Source organism: Carettochelys insculpta, chromosome 1 (genome assembly GCF_033958435.1).
Source record: "Carettochelys insculpta isolate YL-2023 chromosome 1, ASM3395843v1, whole genome shotgun sequence".
NCBI lineage: Eukaryota > Metazoa > Chordata > Testudines > Carettochelyidae > Carettochelys > Carettochelys insculpta.
The window spans coordinates 149,144,220-149,161,869 of record NC_134137.1 but is presented as its reverse complement, the minus strand read 5'-3'; positions in this window follow the sequence as shown (position 1 = coordinate 149,161,869).

The following is a 17,650-nucleotide window of genomic DNA, read 5'->3' as shown; positions in this document are numbered from 1 at the left end:
AGTGGGTAGCTGCTTGGGCCGCTCCCGTATGTGCACGCTCAGAGGTATCCGTGACCCACCCCATTAAGGGGATCGGGGTCCGCACGGTAACAGGGGCGACACCCGTGACCCGCTCAGTGTCCTGCAACGCCCACACCACTGCTAGGATCTGCTTTTCCAGGGGGGTGTACCCACCTTCTGCTCCGCGGAGGGTCCGTGACCAGAAACCAATAGGTTCTTTTCGCTGGGTTCCTACCTGCTGCCACAGACCCCAGGACGCCGTGTCGCCGATGGTTGTGACCTCCAGTTCAAACGGTTGGCCCTGCAGCGGTGCGGTGAGGCGGGCGTGTGCTACTACTGCCTCTTTGCAAAGGTCAAAGGCGCGTTGGTGCTTCTCTGTCCAGTGCCACTGAGTGGCTTTGCGCACAAGCTCCTGTAAGGGACGCATAAGAAAAGCAAGGTGCGGAATAAAAGCACGCCAGAAACCGAGAAGGCCCAGAAAGGTTTGCAGCTGCTGCTTAGACGAGGGTGTGGGGAATGCCTGGATGGTATGCCGCACTTTCGGTGGAATGCATTTGTCTGTACCCATCCACAGCACACCCAAGTAAACCACACTGGTGGCTGGCCCCTGCACTTTCTTGGGGTTAATAGCCCATCTCTGTTCTTGCAAACCTGTTACAACGGTGTCTAAGGCAGCTTGAACAGTCGGTTCATCTGGTCCCGAGATCATAACGTCATCGATGTAGTGATAGTAGGCTGTCTGGTCCGGGAGGTCCAGACGCTCCAGATCGGCCTGCACTAGCTGATGGCAGATCGTCGGGGAGTGCTTAAAGCCCTGGGGTAACACGGTAAACGTGTACTGCTTTGTTAGCCACGTGAAGGCAAACTGCTCCTGACTCTCGGGATGAATGTCAACAGAGAAAAACGCATTAGCCAGGTCTATGACGGCATGCCACGGCAGGGCTGCCAGGGTGATGCGCTCCAGAATGGTAACCATGTCCGGAACTACGGCCGTTAGCTCTGGGGTTACCTTATTGAGTTCTCGATAGTCCACTGTCATGTGCCACGAACCATCCGGCTTCTTCACTGGCCAGATGGGGCTGTTAAAGGCGCTCAGCGTGGGGCGAATAATCTCCGCCTGTAGCAATGCAGCTATAGTGTCACTGATCTCCTGCTCTCCACCGGGGATGCGGTACTGCTTGACTGATACCGGGGTCTGGGGGACCGGCAGGCGTACAGGCTCCCATTTGGGATGTCCCCGAAGTAGGGGCTCCACAGTTCTGATTGCCCGGATGTATTGGGGGTGCCCAAAGGCAAACAGCCCATACTGTGTGTCCACACACCGGCCACGCAAAACATCCATGCCGATGATATATTCACCTAACGGCGCAGCCAGCACAGTCGCCCGAAAGGGAGGGGCTTTCCCCAGTGTGAGGGTGACCTCCACCGAATAAGCGGTGGTCTCTGCTCCTCCAAGGCCCTGCACAACCACCACGTGACCCGCAGCCTGGGTAGAATGCAGAATGGTCAGTTCAGCTCCAGTGTCTAACAGAGCAAGGACATGCTGCTCCCCTCCCCGGGGCCACTTGATGGTTAACGGGACGAATGGGCGCCGGTCCCCTGCTACTTGTTGCACAGCCACAGCCCGTACCGCAGGGGACCCGCCTCCCCGTCACTTCCTAGGGGGAATGGTCCAGTCGACCGGGGCACTGGGCTCGGTCCTCCCCCCAGCTCCTGTACCTTTCTGTGGTGCCTGAGTCTCGCTCACCCTCTTGGAGGCACCCACATCCTCGCTCCGCTGGGTAGGCGGCAGTTGTAACCAACGCTTGTACAAGTCTGGTGTCGGCACACCATTGATCTCCTCACGGGGCACTCCTGCCTTCAGTAAATCCGTCCACATAGTTCTCCGAGTCACCTTAACGTGCCCTTTTTCCTGTCCAGAGGCTCCTGCCCGACCACCTTTTCCTTTTGTGGCACGGACCGCTTTCGCGCCGCCTATGACAGCCTCTAACTGCATCAATGTTCCCACCAAGTCACCGACAGTCCCGCCCGCTGCCATGACCATGGCCATAAGGGAGGCCTTCAGCTCGGGAGGGGCAAGGCGTAACAGAGTGGCCTTGATGGATTTCTGGACAGTTATATCGTCCGGTCCCAGGTCGAGGGCCACAGCCCATGCCATGCCCAGCTGTCTTAGTGCACTCACCCCTTCTGGGATCGTACGCCAGGGCCTCACCTGTGCTTCCAGCTCCCCAGGGGAGGGGTAGACGTCACCCACCGCCGCAGCCAACCAGCGGTACAGGGACGGCGCTTCCACAGCATTTCCCTGTCCATCGGTCAGACCTTGCATAGTCTGCACTCCCTGCCTGACTTGTGAATCCTGGGACAACACACCCATCTGGTGGAGCTCGTCAGGCAGCAGCAACACAGAATTGCCCGCGTTGTCCCACACACGCACCAGCCAGGCCAAAAGGCCTTCCCCCGGCTCCTGCTTAAAACTCTTCACCAACTCCTGCAACTCACTTGTCTTAAACGTTCGCCAGACATCGGAGCGCAGGTGCCCCCCTTCCGACCTCATCTCCCGAACGGGACGCACCTGCCTCTGGTCGGTAGGCATAGCCTCCCCGATCACCACCTCCTCCTCCTCCTCAGACGAGGAAGAGCTCCAAATGTTACCATCCCAGGTCTCAGGGTCCCAAGAGGCTAGCGCTAGGACCGCACGCACTTGGGCCTTCGACACCGGTGCTTTCCCTACTTTCGTGCGCCGCCGATTCGCAACTCTCGCTGCCAACACCTCACAATGATGGGTTAACTCTTGCGTCCTTTCGGACTGCGAGGTAACCACCTCCTGCGCTATTGCCCGCGCATCCGCCAAAGCGCAACACTCCTGCTCCTTCCCCGCCAGCGCCTTCTGCAGGCGGAGAAGCTCATCACCAAGGGCCCGGAGGGCAGTCAGGAAAAGCCATGCTACCTCTCCCGCCACCTTTTTTTCCGGCCCCGGCCGGTGGCTCAACTGCAGCCGACGCAACGCCCCTTCTACCTGTACCGGCGTCACGCCTGCCGCCTCCTGCAACTCTGGCCAGTCTGCCGGGGCTGCCCAACTGGCCACCATCCGCGCTACCGGCCTCCATTGCTCCGTCGAGGGCCATCCTGGTATGCGCTGCAGGGACAGCGCTGGCTGCCCTGCCTCCCCTGCTTTCAACCAAAAGGGCATCGTACCTGGAGAACCCTGCTCGCTGCGCCAATTGTAACCAACCAGGCTCGGGTTCCCCAGAGACGAGGCTGCACCCAGAAGGCGAGTGCTATATATCTGGTTTATTGAAAGCGTGTGACACCCACGACGGGAGCCCCGGAGACGCTGCAGTCACCAGTGGGGGAAAACCCGACGCGTCGGAGCTTCGCTCGGGAAGAGGCTCTGTAACAGGCCTCCTAACACTAGCTGATAAAGCTGAGCTCATTAACATAAGATTGCCTAAAATTGCCTATGCATTTCTTATCACTATCTCTTGTGGCCTACTGCCAGCGTAGCCTTGAAATCTTGGCAAGCGCGGCTTGTTCTGCAGCTGTTCCCATGGCAGTTTGCAGCTTTCACCTTGCACAGACTGGTCTGTTTAGATTCTCCTGAGGATTCACAGAGGGGTCGATCTGCTCTCATGAGACCGTTACAAACTCTTCTCGCACCTACAATGACATTAGTCCAAAATATGTGAGTGTGCTAATAAAATTGGCAGACGACACAATGTTGGAAGGTACTGCTGATATGGAAGAGGACCACAGTATCATACAAGCTCTAGATGACCTTGAAAGCTGGAGTGATAGAAATTGGTTGAAATTTAATACTGCACCTAGAACTAAAGATTTCAAATTACAGCAAATTCACCATTTACACTAATTGAAACCTGCAAGAGACCCATGCCAGAGGCTGCAAACGAAGGTAATGCTTGTTGCTTCCCCCAGAGTCTCTGGCAATCTGACCCAGGGAAAATTTCTTCCTGACCTCAAATGTGTTGATCACTTAGAACCTGAGTAAGACCAACCAATCAGACATCTAGGAAAGAATTCTCTGTAGTAACTGAAAGCTCTCTGCACCATCAGCCACTGGAGATATTTGCTGCTAAAAGTCATGGATGGGCTGCATATCATGCTAGACAGTCCCATAAGCTTACCACACTCATGATGAGAGCAATCATCTCTCTCCTCAGCCATCTCTTGGTTAGCTAAAGAAGCCAAGCTCTCTCAGTCTCTCCTCATAAGGTAGGTTTTCCATTCCTCAGACCATCCTGGTAGCCCTTCTCTGCACCTGTTCCAGTTTGAATTCACCTTTCATAAACATGGAAGAAGAGACTTGCACGCAGAACTCCAGGGGAAGTCTCGCCATTGCATTTTATGATGCTACTGACACATCCCTCCCTCAACTGAAAATACGATGCCCATTGCATCCCAGGACTGAAATAGCTTTATTTATTTATTCATTTATTTTTTCACGGCCACATCACACTGGAAGCCCACAGTCATCCTGTGATCATCCAAAACATCCTGGTCTTTTTCATCCTCTGCCACTTTCCACCGACAAGTCTCCAGCTTACAGCAAAAATTCTTGCTGTTTGTTCCTTGAAAACACGATTTGAAGGTGTCAGTAACTCAGCCAGTGATTAGGGATCTATTACAGGGGTGAGTGGGTGAGTTTCTGTGGCCTGCAATGTGCAGAAGGTCAAGTTAGATGATCATGATGGCCCCCTTTTGACCTTAAAATCTATGAGCATATACCTGAGATGCCACATGTAAATCACACCTTGTCCCTCGCTACATGGATTCATATGATAGTCTCCCACTGAAAAGTGGAGAAAGTTAGGCAATGAATTAAGCATTGTCTCAATATAGCATTTGGGAAGATGGAAATGGACAGGAGACTTACTTTTAGCAACATGTACAGTGCCTAGTGTTTGTATTTAAACTCATGCCCTGATTCAATAATCATATGCGCTGAAGTACAACAGCTATGCACCCTCTCCTGCATTGATCCAAAAACTGCAGGATTAAGGCCTGCTATAATACAATCATGCTTCAGCTAAATATTCTCAGGACAATTCTGGAATATTCTCAGGACAATCTGTGTCGTAAAGGTTCATCTCCTGCCTCCTAGCCTCATTAGCTGGCTAAACAGGGGAGTATTTACACTGGAGAGCCACAATGGGTATTAAAAAGTCTTGGCCTCTCAGCCAGCCAATTAAAAACAGGTAACCTGGCAACTGACAGGGAAACTGTTTGTCATCATCAGTCTGATCGGACACTATATTCCAATATCTGTGCGAGAGGCTGGTAAAAAATAGTCTAGTAAATATTAATTTATTGGCACTGTATCACATCACATTTTTCCAGTACCAATCAAAAGTTTTCATGGCGTAGAATGTGAAATGTCCACAATTGGAATTCAAGGCGGAGAGTTATTGTTAACAGATAATGCCAACAAGAAATAGTTAAAACCTTAGACGCGGAGTTTATAAAAGTGTTCATGCCCACTGGACAATTGCATGCCTTTACCATATGACATCTCGGTAACTGAGCCCATAAGTAAGCATTCAACGCACACACACATACAAATCTGACTTTTCACATACAACTAATAGAATTCAGTCTTACATTTCCCAGGGATCCCCAGGAGTATTTTGAACACAGCATGTACAGTAGTCAGGCACTTAATGCACCAAAGCAAGCTGGTAAAGAAAGGCAGAAACTCAGTTTGTTTCAGGACATTGGGGTGTTTTGAATTTGAAGTCTGTCGTTATTTTTAAGGATTATCAAATCCATAGAATGAGGTGAACAGTGCCCAACCTTACTCCACAACTGGGCCACATAAACTGAAGTACAACCTTGAGTGGGCCAGACATATTCTACACATTCTTACAAGATCTGAAGTCACCTGCATTGATTTATATTTTAAACTAAGCTCATTTGTAGGTAGTTTGATACAGGTTGAACCTCTCTAATTGGGCATCTGTGGCACATGACCAGTGCCAGATGAGAGAATTTGCCAGACCACAGAAGGTCAATATTGTCTACCAACATTACCAACACTTTCAATGCTCACTGCGCTCCTAGAAGACATTTAGGGGTAAATTGCAGCTAAATAACAGCACAGAACACTGAGAGCCAGGACTGGTGGCTGGAAGCAAACTTTATGGGACCATGGGAAACTTGGCCACACCCATGATAAATGGTCATCCAGCTAACTAAAACCATGCTGTATTACAGATGTCGCCAGATGAGAGTGTGCAGGACTAGAGAGGTTCATCCTGCAGTTGTTTATAGGTACAGTATTATCTATTTTAAAATGCATAAAGCAATCAGTGCATAAAATGTGTTTCAGAATTAAAGAAAATGGGGAAAAACAGTAATGAACACCCCCCCACATTAACCACAAATAAAAAGTGCATTTTCAAAGTTTGTAAGAAGTCTGAGGTTGTTTCTCAGCAACCAGTATGTTAAAATTTGGCCCAAAGTGAGAGATGCTTACATGACGTACAGTATGCGGATGTCCACCTGTTAGGCAGTAGCACAGCTGAGCCTTGTTCAGCTTCATAACGGAGGAAGTTTGTTCAGAGATGTGTGTGCTGCCAAAAACTGTGCACATTCAACTAGCAATCTAGACAGATTTTGAAACTGATCCCTGGTCAGCAGAGAGTAAAATCGCCTTTCATTTAATTAAATACGTCCATTAAAAATGAGCTAAATCAGTTCCATTTCCAGAGAGGCGTGGATATTTGCCTCATTAGTAACAAAACAGTTTTTGGACAGAAGTCATTTACATGTGACTTGAATTTGGAAAATCTGGCCTCCAAATTCTCATCCAAGAGGTTCATTAATTTTACCACTCAGACACTCAGGACTGGAACATGGCCCTTTCTTCCTGAACAAAAAGCAGTCAGGTAGCACTTTAAAGACTAGCAAAATAGTTTATTAGGTGAGCTTTCGTGGGACAGACCACTTTCGTCCCACAAAAGCTCACCTAATAAACTATTTTGCTAGTCTTTAAAGTGCTACTTGACTGCTTTTTGTTTTGATAGTGTATAGACTAGCACGGCTTCCTCTCTGTTACTTTCTTCCTGAGTTCTTCACAGGATGGCAAGCGAAATACTGTTTCCTTTTCCGAGCATTGCCGCAGTTTTTCCTGAAAAGCTTTTACAGCTGAGTATAACTGGGAAACAAGTCTTTCTTTTCCCTTGCAACTTCAGATTGAATCAGCTTTTTCTGAGAATGCTTGAAATGATCAGTGATTCGACCCATCTACCCTGATCAATTTTACAGCAACCACCATGGTTTTCATTAGATTTTCTAAGTATAGAACTTTGCTGCTCAGAGCGTATTAGCAAATAATACCATGCAATTATATTAGTGCTTGTCTGTGTAGGAGGAAGCGGGTGAGGGGTTCCTGGTCACTCCAGGATTACCTTACCTGGCCGGTGGACAGGTCTGGACTCTGCTGCTTCTGTTCATTACAGTGGCACCCAGGAGCTGTGCACCAACTGTGTGGGGGCACTACCTCAGGGAAACAGGCAATGGTGCATGAGACCCCCACTGGCCTGTGCTCCCTTCCCTTGGCTCTTTCTCAGGGGCTGCTGGCAGGAATGTATTCTGGAGACTGGATGGGTAGGTCTACACAGCAAAATTATCCTCAGATAACTTTGCGAGCATCTACACTACGCAGTCGCTGTTTCCAAAGAATTTTGAAAGAGCAGACTGCTTATTTCGAACTAGGTAAACCTCATTGTGTCAGGAATAGCGCCTATTTCAACCTATTTCAAAATAGCTATTTCAGAACAGGGGCTGTGTGGACAGGGAATAGAGCCTATGTCAAAATAAGCCATAGTAGCTGTGTCTACACTAGAGCACTGTTTTGAAAGGGAATGTTTTGAAAGAGAGAAATCGAAAGATGTTCTTTTGAAGGGGACCAACTACACACAGGCTGGGGCTTGTGCCGTCGATGAGCGCCATCGAAAGGGCCACCCACCCTTTCGAAAGGGGCCCTTCAGGCCGTTGAAAGAGAGAGTCTACACTCACCCATGCCCTCTTTCGAAAGAAGAGGCCAGGAAACGCCGCAGACAGGGTTGCATGGCAGCCAAGCCCTTCCGGGCTCACAGCCAGATGCTCCTTTAAAGGTACCCTCCCCAGCATCCTTCGCCTGCACAGCACGAGGCCTGTGGAGCTGCCACAAGCCCCCACAGATGCAGTGCCTGCAGAGAGAGCCATGAAGCAGCAGCGGCTCGACATCCTGCTGGCTGCAGCCAATTGAATAGTCACCCTGCTGGCTACAGCAGTAGTGGCCACCCTGTAGCTCCTGTCAGGGGAGACCCCCCCCCCAGGGCAGACAGAGACACCCCAGACCGTTGGGTCTTCAGCGCATCCCCCACCGCTGGGAGCTCTGCTGGCTCTGGAGCTACCCCACCAGCTCAGAATGATGGGAACAACTGGTCATGGGGGAGTGGGACAATGACCAGTGGCTCCAGAATTTCTGGATGTGGTGGCAGAAGTTCCTCGAGCTCTGCCAGTGGCTGACCCCCACCCTGAGACACCAGGACACCTGGATGTGGAGCACCCTCCCCATGGAGAAGAGGGCCATGACAGCTGTCTGGGAGCTGGCCACTCCAGATAGCTATCACTGCATGGGACACCACTTCGGTGTGGGCAAGGCCACAGCTGGGGCCGTCATGATGGAGGTAAGGAGGCCTGGGTATGCACCCATCGGGGGGAGCCCAGAGCATGATGGAGTTGGGGTGGGCCCAGGGTGGGGCTTGGCACACCTGGCGCACCCTCATGGGTGCATATGTCTCCCCCCTGCAGGTGGTGCATGCCCTCAGTGCCTTGCTCCTCCAGAGGGTCATCCGCATCGGGGACCTGGACACAGCCATCACTGGCTTCACTGCACTCAGGTTTCCAAATTACTTTGGGGTCCTTGACAGGATTCATATATCCATCTGCTCCCCGGAGCACAGCGGAGGACATTATATAAACCAAAAGGGGTACCACTCCGTCATCCTGCAGGCCATGGTGGACAGCCAGGGCCGGTTCCAGGACATATTTGTGGGCTAGACTGGCTGCACACACAACGTGCAGGTGTTCCAGAGTTCGGGACTATGCTGTCATCTGGAGGCAGGAACCTACATCCCCCAGAAGGAGATCCCGCTGGGGGATACCACTGTGCCCCTCTGCCTGGTGGCCGACGCTGCATATCTGCTCCAGCCCTGGTTCATGCAGCCCTATACAGGCCTCCCAACCCCCAGCCGGGAGTGGTTTAACACCCAGCTCAACCACACCTGCAACGTGGTTGAGCGAACCTTTGGCTGCTTTAAGGAACAGTGGCACAACCTTTTGGCCCGCCTGGAGGTGGGCAGCCTCAATGTCCTCCAGGTGGTGGGCATCTGCTGCACTCTACATAATATTGTAGACAGCAAGGGGGAGGTCTTCATGCAGGGGTGGGTGGACGAGTCCGGCACGGGTTACCCCAAGCCAGCTGCTGCCCCTTGCTGCCAGGCCCACCATGAGAGGGTCCACATCTGGGAGGCCCTGCGTGCATTTTTTGAACAGGAGCCTCAGTGAGAACCACCATGGGCACCCCCAGCGGGTCTACCACACACTGCCCACCAGTCTGTGCACCATGCGCCCCCACCTCCCGCACACCGCCCCCCACCTCCCACACACTGCCCCCACCACCGAGCACACAGCACGAAGGGTTGTTGGAAAAATAAACAGTTACGTTCTGTACTACAAAAAAGTGTGCTTAATGCCTCTGTGCATAACACAATGACAAACTAGTTACGTGGGGGGTGGGGGCTAACTATGTACAGGAGGAAGGGAACTATTTACATGAGGAAGGGGACCTGGAAGGTCAGCCTGGTGGACCATCACTCTGGGGCTAGAGTGGAGAGCTGCGACCCGCGTCGGCCCCAGGACCCGCACCTCCCCCTTGTCCAGGGGCCCTGGTGGGGCTGGGAGCACTCAGGGAGGAAGGGGACGTAGGGCCGGGGATCAGCCCCCTTTCCCGGGGGGCTGGCGGGTGGAGCCACATCAGAAAGGGGGGCAGCAGGGAAAAGGCAGGAAGAGTGATGGGAGGGGGCATCTGGGCCAGCAGTTCCCAATAGGTGGCCTCCACATCCTGGAAGGTGGCCATATACTCCCCCAGGCCGCCCGGCACCAGGCAGCCTCCCTCTCCTCAAAGCGGAGGCTCCGCTCCACCAGCTCCACCTGCTGCCGGATGGAGGCGGTGAGGTGGAGGTCCTCTGCCACCTGCCGTTGGCCCTTCTATGACTGGGGACCTCCTGGTGCTGGGGGTGGCTCTGACTGGTCATCCTCCCTCGCCTCTGGGGGGCTGTCTGGGACCACAAATGGGGTGAGGGTCTCTCAGCCCTCGGATGGTGTGGCTGTGGAAACAGGAGGGTAGAGAGGAACAGGCCATGAGTACCAGCCCCTGCCCTGTGGCCCACGCCCCCATCTTCCTGTGGGTGGCGAGTCCCTGTCCCCTGTCCCCCATCTGAGGATGCGGTGTCCCTGTGGGCAGCCCCCTTGTGCGGTCCAGCCCCTGCCACTCCTTGTCCCAGGGGCAGGGTGCAGTGCAGTCTGCGGGAGCAGGTGCTGAAGGGTGCTGGAGGTCATGCCACTGTCCTGAGGGCCGTGGTCTGGCTGGGTCCAGCCAGGGTCTGCCAGTGTGTGGGGCAGCCCCAGTTGTGTCTGGTGCACCCACCCTATGATGCAGGGTGTGTGCCCTGTCGGGTACGTACCTGAGGGTCCACTGCCGAAGTTGGGGGATGCCCGGCTGGCCAATGCCCGGCTGGAAGTGTGGGAGGGGAGGTCTATCATGAGGTTCCCCTCCTCACTTGACCAGTCTCTGGCTGAGGCTGGCTCTAGCTCTGGCCCAGGTGGTGTGGAGCCATGTGACAGTCCCAGCTCCTCCATGTATCCAGGCTGGGTCTCCTCTGTAGAAGTATCCAGGATGGCAGGTGGGGAGGAGGCATACAAACACGAAGTGGGGGTGGCCCCCAAATGGCTGGCCGAGTCCTGAGCCTGGGCATAACCCTGCCATAACTCCTTCACCTTACTCCTGACGTGGTCAGGAGTGCAGGTAGGGTGACCCCTGATACTCAGCCCCTTGGCCAGCCAGGTGAAAGCAGCCACATTCCGCCACTTCATTCCCGTCGCCTGGAGCACCTGCTCCTTCTGCCAGAGCCCCAGCAGATCCTGGAACTCGTGCTCTGTCCAGGAGGGGGCACTTTATTTCCCCCCAGGCTGGACCCTGCAAGCCCTGGACATGCTTGGAGGGGAGGCCCTGGGGCTCCTGACTTGCCTGGGTGCTGGCCATGCTGCTTTCAGCTGTGCTAGGGGTCATGCTGAGACTTACGGGGTAGTGCGTGTTGAGGCTGCTGCCTGCACACTCTCAGCTTCCTGCAGTGGGGTTTCTGGGTCTGTGTGGTTTTAAGAGCTGCTTCATGCATGGACCACAGAGCCCCGCAGGCGCTGGGGACCACATCTCCACCTAACAGCTGATTGCCGCCATGGCAGACCCCACTCTTTCAAAAGAACAGGATATGGAATGTCTACACATGTCCTCTTTAGAAAAAGGACATCAAAAGGAGCGGGGGGTGGCCTCTTCCTATTTCCTGTTTGGAAGAGGGATTTTGATTCCTGTGGTGACTACCATTGATTTTGGTTTTGAAAGAGCACCCGGCACGTGTAGATGCACCACGCGCAACTTCATAAACAGGCCTCCTTTTTCGAAATAATTGCCTAGTGTAGACGCAGCTAGTCTGTCCAATGGCTCTATCTCAAAGTAGGCTCTATTGTATGTAGATATTGTGCTCGAAACAGTTGAGGGCTATTTCGAAATATATTTTGTATGTAGCTGTGTTATTTCGAAATAAGCCTTTCTGGAAAATCTCATCTGGAATAGCTTATTCTGAAATAACACTGCTGTGTAGACATCACCCACACACACTGCCCAGCACTGAGTCTGAGCGCAGTAGATGTAGATGCACAAGGAAGCCTGCTGACAGCACACACACCTCCCCTCCAGCACACCTCCAGCCAGCCCCGTTCACACCTGCCCGCCTCACCTGGCTGTGCATGCAGGGCCGCCAGTGCCAGCCTACATCAGGAGCCCCAGGAGCCCAACTGGAAAAGCATAACATAAGCTGCACCATGTGCACCTACTGTGGAGTGCCCTGGTTGGCTTTCAGTGGAGTGCCCCAGCCAGCTCTTGCCTGAATGGAGAGCCAGGGAGCATCACCTTATTTTCACTTCTGACCCTTGTAGTCATCCTGCTCTCCCCGTGTGTTCATGTCATGGAGTCACTTCATGGTACGTCTATTCCTTCCACACTGCAGCTGTTACTTGGCAAATGCGACAAGGTGATTTGCTTAGCTGTGGCACACAAAATAATCAGTCAGTTCACATGTCTTGAAAAACGTGAAATTCACCAGCCACCTCCCCTTTTGTTGGTGGCATTTCACACATCATCTGCTTCTCCCAAAGCATTGCCTCTAGGACAGGTAATGAGGAAGGAATCTGCATGTGTCCAAAGATGTCTTCCTGGGCAGTGGGTGTAAGAGGTGAGGGAAGGCACTGCCTTACCTGGGTCTTAGTATACGCTCTCTTGTCTCCTCCGAATCCTGGTCTGACCTTTGCTGCTGAGGTGGCTCCCACAGTTGGCTGCTGCCTGGCAAGTCTTTGAGCTAGTAACTTAGGAGGGGCAAAGCCTTCTATATGGTTAAAAAGCCACTTGCATAATAATGAAGCCATGTGACAGCCCCCACATTATGGGCAGTGGATTAACTTACGGCTGGGGGAGACAAGCCCAAGCCACCGCAGCCTCAGGCTTTCCACCCATCGCCCCTGCCATGGCTGCCCATCACCCCCATGGCTGTCGAGCCCCGCCACTGGAGGGGAAGGGCCCTCCCCAGCAAACATGGGCACCCCCTTGAGCATGAGCAGCCTGCAGCCAGGCTACTCCTCCCTCTGAGCAGAGGGCACCCATGGTCCTCTCCTCCCACCAAGTACAGGCAGCCTATGACCCAGCCTCCCTGGAGCACTTGCAGCCTGTGGCCAGCTCCCCGCAACCTCTCTTTGTGTTCCACCGCCAGGCCCCTCCAGCACACGGACAGATGATGCTCTGGCCTTCCCTGCCCCGGCAACCCCACTCTTTCACCCCAGCGCCAGCCTCAGCCTCCCACACAGTACGGAGAAGACTGGCAGCACAGGGCTGAAACCCAGACAGCCCAGGAGATGGAGGGAACCATGCTGAACGGAAAGACGGAGGCACACTATGGGCAGGGCCAGCCAAGCAGCTTAGGAAGGCATTGCCTTCCCCTGCCTCTGATACCTGCCATCCATGCCCCACACGTATATACCATCCCTTTCCAAATTTGCTGATGAGCAGCTGTGCATTACTGCAATATTTACTCAGAACTTTTCGTCTGCAGGACCTTATTTTAAAATTTGCTTTGAGATATTCCATTGCTGTGTTGCTCAAGATTATAAAAATCACATCTCTAAAATGTCTTTGATAGATATTTAGATGCACAAAGATGCACAATCTGAATATTTATCATTAGCCTTAAATGCTTGGCTCGTCAGGCTTACATTTTTAAATAAATCTTTCAAAAGACCACCCTTATGTAACGTGTGCATTTTTGTTTGAATTTCTATCGTACAAAGAGCTTGCTCCCAAAGTCTCCTGACTCTTCTGTCCAGCCTTATAAATTTCATCTTTCTTCCTTCACTCACAGCCTCACCCCTGCTTTAAGAAAGCCCGTAAAGGGACAACACCACTTTTTCCAGATATCATTTCTGATCAGTGCTTTTTTTGTGCTGGTACTTGCCAATACTGAATACCAGAACCACAGCAGGTATTGGATGGGAGAGGGAGGATGGGGAGTCAGCTGACTCCTCTCTCTCTTTTTTTTTTTTTTAACCAAAAAAGGACTGCTTCTTAATATTTGGTTAAAGGGAATTTAAAGAGAATCCTCCAGCAAAATCAGTAACTTAGTAAAATATAAATTCCTTTGTTATGCCTAAAATATTTGTTTGGAAGCATATGTTTGAAGCTGTCAAAATGTCATAAACATCTCTACTGCTCTGGACATTACACAAAGTACCTTAGTGTGTCCTTTTTATGAAAACAATGAACATTGTTATGAACACACTAGCACTCTGTGACTGATTATTTTAAGTGTCTTTGTTTCAGTCAATTAAATATGTGGCAATGTGGAATGATCTTAAGAGTATATTTAAAATATAAAATCAGCCTAGAAATACTAATTAAGAAAACGTAAAACAGAGACAAGCTGCCTCATGTATTCCATAATACTTAATGGCTATGTCTACTCTAGCACCTCCCCCCCTTTCGAAAGAGGGTGCTAACGAAACACTTTGGGATATGCTAATGAGGCACTGCAATGAATATGCAGTGCTTCATTAGAATAATAGAGGCCGTGGCACTTTGAAAGTGCCACTTTTGATCGTGCACAGCTTGTCCACAATCTTTGATTGTGCACAGCTTGTCTTTTAGAAAGGGCCCAGCAGACTTCGAAATCCCCTTATTCCTATAACCAAATATTCATTACAGCACCTCACTAGCATATCCAGAATTCTCATTAGCATCCCCCTTTGGAAATGGGGGTGCTAGTGTACACACAGCCAACGTTATATTTAGCAGAACAACTGACTTGCCTTTCCTACAAAGTTTTTGAACATAAATCTCTGGCAAACTACAAGGTGTATAAAAAAAACTGTGACTGACATTTTTTATTCCACAGTGTAGTGCTTTTAAATAGGTACTTGCTGCATGTTGAATCTGGCATGCAGTGGAAAACACGCTCCATTGTCTTTAGAAAGAAAATGCAGAAGAGCGGTTTCATTTAAAAAAAAAAAGAATTTGCTTCATTTGGGTTCAGAGATTTGACTGGAAAGGGTGTAGGAAGAGCAGCTAGTGGGAGGGAAGAGAAGGGGGAGCTGGCAGGACCTGGGCAGAGTGGAGGGTGGAAAGGTAGTGGAGGATGGGCACAGGCAGAAGAGGTGGGTGGGGGAGCTCATGTCTCCCCAAGCGGCAGCTTCACCCATTGCCCACGGGTGTCTTTCAACGTTTTTTATAACAACAATCACTAAGGAAACAAATTTAATCGGTCTGCTCAGCCTATAGCTGAATTGTGACTGCAGACAGTTATTACTTGCAGACTTACGCTTCAATGAAACATGACAACACTTTTCAATTATTAAACCTGTTCCTCATTTTTTGGTGATTCTTTGTGTAAGCTAAAATTATATGAAGATTACAACATGAAGTGGAACAATATGTGGTCTGTGAACTTCAAGATAGGCACTGCTGAACAAGAGCGTTTATTTTTTTAATTAGAATTGCCTTGGTTGCCCCTCCTTCCCAGCCAGAGAAACCAGTTCATGGGCAACAGAATGTCTCATAGCAGCCAATTCTAGAAGAGTTCTGCATGAAGATTGTTAATTCATGTATGGTTAAAGAAGCTTAGACTGAGCATCTTTTGTGTAGAGGTAAGGTGCTAAAACCAGTTGCCTAATAAGCAGCATCCAATAATGTTCTTACTTTATAGCTGGCCCTGGACATAAAGATTCTGTTAACAGTTCCTGCTTTAGTCACTTCACAAAAGTGATGTTTCAGCAAACTGATGTGCATAAAAATTATTTCAACTATGATAACATTTAAAGGCCAAAGTTCAAACATTCCTCTTAAGTTTTAGCTACACAAGAAAATGTTAATCTGCTGTCAGAAATTCAGTTTCATTTTAAAGTAGACAAGCCCTTTTATAGGTGGTCTTTCTATGCTTTGGGTTTAAAGCAATGCCACAGAATGGGAGCTAGTCTGTAAGACACAGATAGCATGAACAGAAAGTTTCATATTTCAAGAAAATGTGTTTTTCTATTCTGTTTTTCAAGTGCAAAAAGCCATATTCTTATCCTTTCCATTTTTAGATGAATGGAAAAGTAGACAATGAAAAGCTTCCTTTATAACATACTCTCATTTTGAACTGAAGATCTTATTTAAAACAGAGAGCCTCACAGGGGACAAACTCATTGAAAATGTAGAGTCAAGTACATACTTGATGCATTTTACCTGGCACTACGTTGTAAATTCTCCAGGGTATAAACTATTTTACTAATTTGAACAATGCCTAGCACTGAGGTAGGCCTGTTAAGGCCATTGTGTGCTGAGAGATCACAAAATAGGGATAATACCTATTGTAGAGGTAGTCACACAGAGGTACTGTAGTGGTAAATGAGCTATAAACACACTTATACTGGAAGACATTCATCACTCTAGCTCAGTGGTTCCCAAACTTTTTGGCATCACACCCCACTTTTGATTTTTGAGAAACTCTCATACTCCCCAACCTCTTCTTTACCATCATTCAACCACACTTTAACAAAATATTCAATTCATAATTTAAAAGAAACACAAAAACTTGATACAAAAATATTTAAAATTAAAAATAAGCACAAATAGTTTTTCTTGGCCCAGTGAGGGTGCCTGGTGCAGCCCCAGCTGGCCAGCTGCCTGAGCCCCATGCCAGCCACCAGAGCTGCCCGCACCAGCCACCCTCTCACCCAAGCCGTGTGCTGTCAGAGCTGCCTGCCTGAGCCAACTGAACCCCATGCTGCCAGGGCCAGCTGCCCACCTGCCCGCCAGACCAAGACGCCCAAGCCCCATGCTGCCAGGGCCAGCCAGCTGCCCACCAGCCTGAGTCTCCTGAGCCCCATGGGGCCAGGGCCAGCTGCCCAAGCCCCATGACCCACGCACATGAGCCTCTCCTCTCTCCCAAAGCCAGAGACCACCCCCCCCTTACCTATCACCCTCCCCCGAGACAGGTACGCCCAGTCCCTCATCTAACCCCATTGTCCTTCCCCTCCCCACAACCCACACATACTCACCTTTACAGGAGGCAGCTAGTTCCACATGTGTCTTTGCCAGCTTTCTGCTTTTTCTAGCGGCTGTGCTGGGTCGCCCACCAAACATGGCAGAGGCCGAGAGCTGGAAGCAAAGGCTGGCTCTTTCTTGGGCTGGGGGAATGATGGGGTGCGCTGGGTCGCTTTGCCCACCCCCCCAGAAGTTCTTCATGTCCCCCGCATTTGAGAAACCATGGTCTAGCTTCAGAGGGGTAGCCGTGTTAGTCTGGATCTGTAGCAGCAACGAAGGGTCCTGTGGCACCTTATAGACTAACAGAAAAGTTTAGAGCATGAGCTTTCGTGAGTTAACGAATCTGAAGAAGTGAAGAATCTGAAGAAGTGAATTAACTCACGAAAGCTCATGCTCTAAACTTTCCCATGGTCTAGCTGTTTGGCTAAGGTGTTCCAGAAGGTTCCCTAGACCTTGTACTGTTTTAGTCAGCTTCACAGTCACACTGTACAGTGGCATGTGCATGCTTATATCTATAAGGAGCCCTGTGTCATTGACTTTGAGCCTAGGGTAAAAAAGGAAACATCTGAGGTAACTAAATGACTTAAACACGGTATACAATGTACCTCTTCTGCAGTTCCCCTTAATGACTAGATGGAGAACTGCAAAAACTTAAAATATGGCTTGGTGAAACAAGGACTCTTTTGATAGTTAATTACAGAGAAACTTATGTTTTTTGTCAGCTTTCGTACAATGTGAGATAGC